We start from the raw sequence: 10422 nt of genomic DNA on the forward strand, positions 1-10422 counted from the left end.
ATCCACAAATTCTCTGGACCTGTTCCAGTGCCTCACCACACCCATTGTAAAACTTTTTTTCCTTATATCCAATCTAAATCTACCACCTTTCAGATTAAAAACATTGTCCCTTGTCCTGTCACTACAGGGCAACTCTTTTTCCATCTTTTTTACAGTCCCTTTTTATATATTGAAAGGTAGCAACAAGATCTCCCCAGAGCCTTCCATTCTCCAGGCTGTACTACCCCAACTCTCTCAGCCTATTAGATTATGTGGGTCTGACCACACTTCCCAGGTCTCAGCTATAAACAAGGCACCTCACTTATCTTCAGGATCCCCAGAGTGCTTAAATTAGATGGCTCTACCTGCCTGGCTAGCCTTTCTGAGAATGGCCAGAATATCACATACCCTGGAGAAGCTTCAGACAAACAGGGAAATCAATTATTTTTAAATGACACTGAGGTCAGACAGCAAATGAATGCAAGGTTTTGAAGTCACCATTTCGATGTGGCACTTGAAACCTAGCCGTGTTCTATTTTAGTTAAGTAGTTTTATTGACCCTAATCTGTCGCTGACTTGTGAAATGTAAAAGTATGCAGATAGGTCTCCCATGTCTGATACTGCTTCTGCATTGCTTATGAAGAAGTTCCAAAACAGTGTTCTTTTTTCATTGCTGTCATGTGGAATACTTCTGAATTTTTTGTGGATTTTTTATTTTTTTTTTCCAGAAAGACTTTCTGACATGTATCATTCTCTTTAAAGTTTATTAATGTATTTCTCATGCAGTTGCATTCTTAAGGCAAAAAGATCAAAAGAATGGGTAGGTTCAGAGCACAAGCTATAAACTAGTTAGATTTCAAGATGATTGACAATACTTGAATCCTGTTCTGACAAACTGTACAAATGACTAAAGAAGAAAGATTCTTCAGTCAACTCTTTTAAACAAATTTCTACCACAGGACTAGACATATCCTTTGGCAAAGGGCAGGGCTTGGGCTCTGCACAGCTATACAGCCACCATCATGTCTCACAAAGTAAAGGCTTATACACCACCCTGAACACAGCTTCTTTTTCTTCCCTGCAGTAAATCCAGGTGCATGGCTCTACAAATAGTCTTTTATCCCAATTCAGTTTCAGTCTAGTAAGCTTCTCTGTGGATCCTTTCTGCCAGCCATATAATCCTGATAATTGACCAGCTCAGTTAATCTAGGCAACAGAAGTACCAGTCATGCCCATGTCAGTGAAATCTGTGCACAGCACTGAAACACATAATTTATATTTCCTATATGATGGTAACTTTCTTGATACAGAGCTTCCTTTTACTTAATTATTAAAAGCTGTATAATGTGTCAAGACACACAGCAGTTCATAAGTAAACCATTTTTTGGCCAGCACTTACTCAGATACTTGCAGAGCATCCAATTTATACATGAAAAAGAACTGGTTTGTCTTTTTAGGTCAATGAGCTGATCATTTAACCTGCCAAGATCTTTCACAATGGTAAATTTCATTTTCTTGTGGGAAAAGAAAAAAAAAAAAGCAATCACAAAAACTAGAATCCCTCATCAATTTAATTCTGAGTGTGTCATTCTGTAGTATTCGATATGGTGGTTCAAAAGGTTATGCAGCTCTTACCATTCAGTATTTAAACCTACAGTGCTTTTTAATAATTTCTGTAGGATACTTTCAGTTTCATGCTTCTTACAATGTGTTAATCTTACCTTTAAGCTCTAGCTCTCTTGCAGCATATAGGTCTTTCCTGGCAACATCAAAGCAAGACAATAACTGTCTTTAATGTCAAAATATTTTCCCCATGGAAATTTACCCAAATATTCATTTCCTCTCTATTCTTGGTATTTACATGCATCACATATTTGAAGACAGTTATCATGTTCTTTTGTATGCATCACTTAGTTGACTTGAGTATACATATTTTGCTCCCTTAATCTTTCTTTATAAATCAGTTTCTCTACACTCCTTAATCATGCATATTAGCCCTCTTTGAATGGTCTCCAATATAAAAAACCTTTTGTTCATTCTTCCTGATCCTTTGCTTTAAGAAGTTAATAATTTTAAATTTATTTAGGCTCATGAGGGAAATGTCAAGAAAATATAACAACATTTTATATAAACAACAATAATTACTATTAATAATATTTCATGCTTTCCTGCAAGTTTTAGTATATAGCAAACATACACAAATAAAACTGATGTATATCAAAAGCTGAATTTTCATAGTGCAACACAATGTAACTTCACTAAAATTCAGGATGGTGTTTATTTCACCTAACATTCAGATTCTCCCCAACTAGCATGTTTTAAATTGCTACCTCAGAATGAGAAGAATCACAGGGTTGACTACAGTGGCTATGAAGACAGTCTAAACATTCAGAACCCAACATTCAGAACATGAATGTATACTATCAGAGGTCTACATACAAAGATTTTTGTATCTAGTCAGAGGAATCCCCGCCGTGTCATCTTCACACCACATTTCTTGAGAGGACCAAAGGAAGTTCACTACTTTATAACATAAAATAGTTCTTCCTCCAAATCAGGCTGTATTTATCTGGGGATCTTCCAGGGTTTTTGGTGTCAGATGCTTGCAGCCCAGAAAGGCAACTGTATCCTGGGCTGTATCAAAAGGAGCGTGACCAGCAGGTCGAAGGAGGTGATCCTCCCCCTCTACTCTGCTTCCGTGAGACCTCACCTGGAGTATTGTGTGCAGTCCTGGTGTCCTCAACATAAAAAGGACATGGAACTGTTGGAACAAGTCCAGAGAAGGGTCACGAGGATGATCAGGGGACTGGAGCACCTCCCATATGAAGATAGGCTGAGAAAGCTGGGGCTGTTCAGCCTGGAGAAGAGAAGGCTGCGTGAGACCTCATAGCAGCCTTCCAGTATCTGAAGGGGGCTTACAGGGATGCTGGGGAGGCACTCTTCATTAGGGACTGTAGTGACAGGACAAGGGGTAATGGGTTAAAACTTAAACAGGGGAAGTTTAGATTGGATATAAGGAGGAAATTCTTTCCTGTTCAGGTGGTGAGGCACTGGAATGGGTTGCCCAGGGAGGTTGTGAATGCTCCATCCCTGGCAGTGTTCAAGACCAGGTTGGATGAGGCCTTGGGTGAGACGGTTTAGTGTGAGGTGTCCCTGCCCAAGGCAGGGGGGCTGGAACTTGATGATCTTAAGGTCCCTTCCAACCCTAACTATTCTATGATTCTATGATTCTGTGCATCTCTGTGTCTAACTGCAGTCTAGACAATGCAGAGATGGGAAAGTACTCAGTAATTAGATATCAAGACCCCCAAGGCTAGATCATTCTCTCAAGGAACAGAGTACTTGAGAAGTTAGCATCAGAGTCAGAATTTACACACAATATAATTACAGGGTTAAGGTAAAATTAAGACACTGCCTTTGGGAAAGTCTGTTTCTTAATTGGAAGAAAGATGATTAAACCTGCCACGTGAGATACTTTTGATAAATCGAAGGTCTTAAGAGGATGGGAATTATAAATACTTGTTCATTTTCTTAACTCCTAAAGAAGACCCAGTAAACTGATAAATTTCTTGTAAAAAGCACCATGATCAAAAAACTGCAGGTTTTAATCAGTTCCTCCAAAAATATTAAAATAGGCTTTCCTTCTTAAGATAACACATTGTTCCTTAGGGAAATATTTACCTCCCAGAAGCTTCTGTCAAACATTTTTTTTCTTAACCAGCAAGCATGAAAATTCTAATTGGAAGTGATCCACAAAACATTTACAGATGTCTTGTAATGAGTGAACGAATGTTCACTGTCTCCAATTAGCAGAGCCACCTCATTCCAACCTCAGCAGTTTGGAAGAGGCTTCTCTACAGGGCTGTGCTCTTGGAAGCACAGAGACACTGGAAAAGTCACCACATGACCACAAGACTCAAGAAGTAATGCTACCTCATCTGTGCAGCTCAGGGTCAGTGCAGCACTTCCTTGGAAGAGCTTCTGAAAGATCACTGAGCTTCTGAGAGAACTGCAGCAACGTAGTGAAAGACACTCAAGTCATGCCTGTGAACAGCAGGGAATAAGCTCAGCACAGGCTGGTAGGCCTTATTTTCCTCGTAAAGTATTTTCCTACAAGAAAAAGGTTTTTTCCCCTCAACACTGTAAGACTATGAATTCTGCACATGATAAAGCAATCGGCAGTGCAACATAGTTCAGGATTCAGTCAGATGTTTGTATACATAATATGTGGGTTTCCCTATTACTTCTGTTGGATCTAAAATTAGTCCACTATTCTAACAACTGTGACAATCAGCAATCTATCTCTATATGTAAGATACTGCCTTTATCTTCTTTCTTTTCTTTTGTAACCTGTGAACCTGTTTATGTAATAAATGACAGCAAGCCAGACCACTTAATTAAAACAAAATGCATTCGGTGTTTTTAAGTCTTTCATAAATAGAATAAACATAACATTTTGAAATATAAGTTTGTGCTCCTTTTCCATTTCTGTTTTAAGACTAAAGAAATAGTGCAGAAAGATTGGAAACCCAAGAAATAAAAAATGATAATGCTCAAATATACATGAGACCAAAAAAATTCAGGAAGTTTCACAAGCACATTCCTGCTCTTATAAAAATAAAGTGTTATGGAAAAAAAAAGTCAGAGAAACATAACCTGCTATATATATTTCCCCTTTTATTTTACTATTTTCTATCTTAAAATCAGGATCTTTACATTAACCACATGTCTTTAAATTGTGTCCTATACATTTGGTTTGCAATATTTTTTCTCCCACAGTTTTGGAGCTGAACAATTTTTCACCATATCAGCTGGTTTCAGGCGAATCCTCAGTTTGAAATACTTTAAAGACACTCAATTTCTCTCCTACATTATTTAATCTGCAGTTTTGTTCTTTCTTTTAGTGTCATAGCAAGAGCTATGCTCTCCTGGTGCTGATCACCTTTAGGGATAGATATGTGACCAATTTTGAAGTGTCCTTTGTGCCAGCATACAAAATGTCCTACACTAGGTGTGCTGCTCCATGCAGTAAATCTGGGTTTGTACTAACCCACTGAACAACTTAATTTCATCTGTCACTATTTGAACAAGAGACCGTTTCAGACTCTATTTATGGTTTTGACAAGCCAAAGAATTATATCAAGGGTAGCCTGTGAATATTAGAATATACAAGCAAGTTTGTAAAAAAACTTTATTTTCCATTATCTCTGCAGTGACAACACACAGGAATTAAAAACAAAACAAAACAAAAAAACAAACAAAAAAACCAACAAAACAAAACAAAATCAAACCGCAAACATGGCATTCAAATAGTTTTAATAAAGAGAATAAATGGACCCTCAGAGTCAGGAATTGGTTTTCTTTGCTTTCCTGCAAGAATACGGAATTGAATATGAAAAGCAAACTGTTTAAACAGTTTTTAATTATTATCATAAATGCAAATCATTATTGCAAAAATAGAGGTAGACTTTGCTTCCGAACAGGGCATAGCTAGCAATTTACAGCTGGAGCTACATTGTAGCATACCATAGCAATGCATACTACAGTAAAGAGGGTATAAAGTGAGCTAAAAATACATGTTGAACATACATCAACTATACTCAGAATTTCATTACACCTAATTCTAAGCATTCAAGAGCAGTAAATGGTTAGCAGTGATGCAGAAGAAATATTAGAAAAGCAATCACAAAGGATTAATAGAGATTTAAAGAAAATAAATAAATAAATAAATTACAGGCTAACTACCAGATAAGAGCAAAATAAAGACATTACAGAAGATTATGAAATCACGGAAAATGCTTTCAAAAATATAAGAACAAAAGGTGGGTGATAAACAAAGAAATGCCTAAAGAGTATCACTTTTTAAGAGATGAGGCAGAAAGTGCTGGAAAATTTAAATAAATTCTTCATATATCTTATCAAGGAGAAAAATTATAGGCAGATGGCAGACTTATATAGGTATACCTTTCAAAAGGCAGAGAGAATGAAAAAACACTAACGTAAACAGAGAATCTATCTGAAATATTACAGGGTGACAATCTTAGCATGTATCAAATGAAATAGTGTTAAGGCATATCCATTTCAGAATTCACAGAAAGGGACAAAACCACAGCACTCTTCATACAAGTAATTTAAATCACTTCACTGCACAAATAACTTTTATCATATGCAAGACGTTACTTTGAAATCAACTGGGCGGTTCACATGAGTAACAGCAATGGGACTATGGAGAAAAGGAATTTTTAGTGGATTAAAAAAAACTACTGCAGGAAAGGCCTGGTGTAACCCTTCTCAAAGCATGCCTCTGAAGAAGCAAAGACTGTATTCAACTGTTTCTTTCTGGCACATTTTAGTGATATCCTTTTGCTTAGGAAATCAATTTTCTTCAAGCCCAAACAGAAATACATGTTTATAGGAGAGAGGTGTTACAAAAGCAATAGAGCATAACTAACTTCAGCAAATTATGAAGCAATGGCAATTCTAGTGAGAGTGAGAAAATCTACTAATGAAAAACAGAAGTCTCAGCTCTGAAGAAAAATTCTGAACTCTGGTAGCCTGGATTTGAGTTTAAACTCCTACAAGTACTATTCTACATTAAAGGCAACCATCTGTCATGTTTTTAGCTACATCTATAAGGGAGCCCAGTAACTTCAGTCTAAAAATTCAAAACACAGACACATATTTTCAGCCAAAGCAAAGCCAGAGCCAGCAGTAATTTTAATTCTTTTCACTAAATATTTTTTTGGCCATGAGAATATATGTAAGATTGATGTGGTTGCAGCCACAATAGCCCAGGAATATATAGGGTTTATAAGGCAAACAAGTTGCTAAGGAAGAGTTTGCATTCCTAAAAGATTGTGTTTTCTTCCAGTTGTAGCATTTGCTGTAGCAAAAGTATTTTTCTCTCCTTCCTGATCTTACTTTTCCCTAAAAATCTTAGGTTGGAAAGCAACAAGACAGCTCTGAAGTCTTTCATGAAAAAGTTCAATCAGTGTGTGAAACTAGAGCAATTCACCTCTGGAGCCCTGAGAAGGAGATAGGAGTTCTGGAAATGCCACCCTGCTCCGCACCTCTGCAGGAGCCCTGATTTCTCTTGGCCTAAGCACGAGTTTCAGATCCACCTTCTAGCTGAAGCCAGACCAGGAAAGGCACATGGATATTTCTTTCTGCTTGTTGCCTGAAAGCCTCTGGAGAGAAGACAGTCATATTGGCTGTACCTCTGCACCTATGGAAAGATGCTGAAAGAGGCTGTCTGGAAAGTACCTTCATGCTAGAAGGTGGTAAACTGTCTTGGGTTTTTTGATTTCACCTTTGTTCAAAGAAACAGGGCTTTAAACTTTCTTATAAACAGAGTTGCCTCAAAGAGAGATGACTCCACCATCAGTCTTTCCACCTGAGGAGTAATCCCCCCAGACTTTTAAACACACAACTGCAAAAGAGCAGTCGAAAAACAAAGGGTAAGGCAGTGATTACAAGTAACTACTAAGTTTTTAACTGTACAGAAGGTCTGCCAGCCTACAGGTCAGTTTTAACTGAAAAATAGACTGTTTTCCAGAGTAAATTTCTCTGTATCTCACCCACTGCAGCCAATTCATTTTATACAAACAACTAATGGAGCAGGAAGTTAATTACGTACCATAGCTTGACAATTCACATGACCAAGAGACCGCTTGGCTTTTTTTCCTAGGTACAAACAACATTTTTGTCCCTGTAGAAGGTTACAACTTCCACACAGGTACAGAAAGATATCCTCAGAATTCATTGTTTTGGGGAGAGTGAGGAGAAATAAATATTTGAGTATAATTCACCAAAACTTTATGCGAATTCTGTCATGACTGGGCTGTGAGACTACTAGCTCTTCCTCCTCTTCTTCTTTCACTAAAATGTTAGTGAAATTTGCTTCACCCCACCCCATGTTATACACCCCCTCATTGCTATCTAGTTGTCTGTTATTTAACACAATAGTTTCTGCTAGAATTCACTTACAGTTTGGTTTTGGGTTCCTTTAATTTTCTGAAAACCTAAGAAGATATAATTTCAGATTAAGTGTAAATAGTTTATGCAACTCTAAATGAACTGAAAAAGAAAAATGCTTTCTAGAGAGCTAACCTCTTCTGTACCATGCCCCTTCCTTCATCTTAATCTTCCTGCTCTACTGCAAGATTTTAGTGAAAACACTATTAATATAAAATGAGTATATTGCATAAAGAACAGAGGTAAAAATTTGTTCAATTAGAAAGCTACTTCTTAACCCACACATTACTGTAGCTCTTCATGAACTCTTCATCCTATGTTGAAAGGGAAGGTTGAAACTGGGAGATAGGTTGCATTTGTTAGTGGGTATTTGTGATCTTTCCATTAGTTTAAAAGCTTTCTATCTGCCTAATTATAGCAAATTAGTACCATTTGGGGGACACAGCAGAAAAACTGTGATTTTCTCTCTCACCCAATGGTCACATAGTTCGTGGAGACCAAAGTCTAGAAGGATGTCTGTGATTGTGACCCATTCTCATTATCTGTTTCCATCCTAAGTAACATCAGCACAGAGTTTTATATTATGTGAATGAATATTTAAAGTGAAATTATAGCTTCCAGTGGCAAATTACAACTAGATGTGACCAAGAGAGGATTAAGCCCATCATTTTGCGTAAGAGCTCAGATGGTTGGAGTAATTGGATGATAGCTGTAGGGCATCTTTTTGGTCTATAATTAGTTCATTTCTTTCTCATCCCCTCATTGTGTGTATAATTACAAATTAATTTGAAATCCCACTGTGAGTAAAGAAAATCTGTTTAATATAATGGAAGTGCAAAAGCCACAGGATATTATTTTTTGAAAGGCTTTTAGTGTTTATACCAAAATACTAAGTCTGGCCCAAAGTCACATCTACACAGACTGCCAGGCTCATATTTGGTTTCTTTCTTAACTTTTATATGGAAACAGATAAAAGTTCTCCCTTAAAATAAATGATGTTTCATGACTGCACTCTGCTCCAGCATTTGTCAGCAGGTGTCAACAGCACAAAAATTTGGGGAAAAAACTGAAAGCCATCATAAGGGTTTTTATAGACAACAGTATTGTCAGAGGACTTACAGACAGCTCTAAACAAGGTGATGTAGGCAACTATTTTATTCTTCAGTCCTTCCATTATTTGATTGCCATCTAAAATATATTTTTCTGTTTTCACCCTGAACCCCTGAAAGTGTTAAGTGTTGCACCCTGCTCCTGTGTGCTGCAGGAGCTCACCCGTTTCATCTCCTGGCTGAGGTATGCTGCTGGCAAGTTCTGCTTTCCTTCCTTTATCACAATGATGTGGTCGGATGCATTAGACCTCCTGCCTTCCTTAATGCTGATACAGGTAAAAACATGCACTCCTGACAAATGGATAACCCCAACCAGATCCACAGAAGCAATGTTTTGACTTGCTGAACTTCCTGTTTCACTCAAGGGACAAACACATTTTTATCTCTCCCCAGAAATCTTGAAAGAGGTCGGCGAGAGTGTCCCAGGTGTGATCTGAGCACTGGGGATGTCAATAGTGAGCCGGGGGCCACGTGGGGTGTGCAGTTAGGGGGAAGAGTAGAAGAAAAGACCGTCAGTGCAGAGAACAAGGGTAGTGAGATTTGATCATATCTGTAGATGTGTTGCAAAAAGTGTAGAACATCCCATGCCTTTAGCACGATAAGATTAGACTTCTGGCAGAAAAGAAAGAAAAAAATAAAAGGGGAGGTGGGGTATGGAGGGGGAAGGAAGGAACTGCTTAGATATAAGTTCCAAAGATCATTAAGAGGGTTCTTTGTTGCATAGCTCCAACACTAAGATGTGCTGGGGCATGTAGTAAAATAAGGAGGTGTTAAAAAGCTACCAAGCTTCTTAGTTTTCAAAATCAGTTCAAAGTCCTAGTCTTGGATTATTCACATTGTGACCTCCAGGCCTATTTGAGATGCCATAAAATCTGTATTCAGGAAGGAAGGAAGAAATCATCAAAAAGGAAAGGACTTTTTAATTTAGTAATTTCTCAATGGCAATAATATTTTTCTTTCAAATAAAACCTTTCATTTGAAGAGCTCAAAATATTTTCTAGATTAAAAAAAAAAAAATAGAACTCAGCAACACAGGAAAAAACTGGAGCAACCAGCCAGAAAGAAGAGCTAGAGACTTATCACTCATAGGAAAGATATAAGACAATAGGGTAACCTAGTCTACTCATCCCAGAAAAAAGAAATAGACATGCTAATAGGATATATTCATCATGGTGTTTCTGTAGTGGTAATGTCACTCTGTAATTTTTGAAATGGAGGTACTTTAAAATTCCCTGATAAAACTGAATAGGAGGAACATTTATTTTAAAATTTTCATTAGATTTTTTAATTAAAAAAACAATATTTTTTTTGCTAAACCTAATTTTCTAGAAAATTTTCAACTTCCTCTATGTAGCCTGTA

At 37.3% G+C, this 10422-nt stretch overlaps 1 long non-coding RNA gene across 2 annotated transcripts; it reads right to left on the reverse strand.

Moving 5' to 3' along the window:
- Positions 1 to 729: 729 nt before the first annotated feature.
- On the reverse strand, positions 730 to 10128 carry LOC134165111 (uncharacterized). Of its 2 annotated transcripts, XR_009965374.1 has the most exons (4): positions 9226 to 10128; positions 8089 to 8156; positions 1701 to 1738; positions 730 to 1493 (listed from the first exon to the last, which is right to left on the reverse strand). It is a non-coding gene; the product is annotated as an uncharacterized LOC134165111 (long non-coding RNA). The 2 variants fall into 2 exon arrangements; XR_009965373.1 differs by having other exon boundaries at positions 8089 to 10128.
- Positions 10129 to 10422: the final 294 nt, after the last annotated feature.

Source organism: Pezoporus occidentalis, unplaced genomic scaffold (assembly GCF_034315485.1).
Source record: "Pezoporus occidentalis ecotype Australia unplaced genomic scaffold, CSIRO_AGI_Poc_V1 ctg23, whole genome shotgun sequence".
Taxonomy (NCBI): Eukaryota; Metazoa; Chordata; class Aves; order Psittaciformes; family Psittacidae; genus Pezoporus; species Pezoporus occidentalis.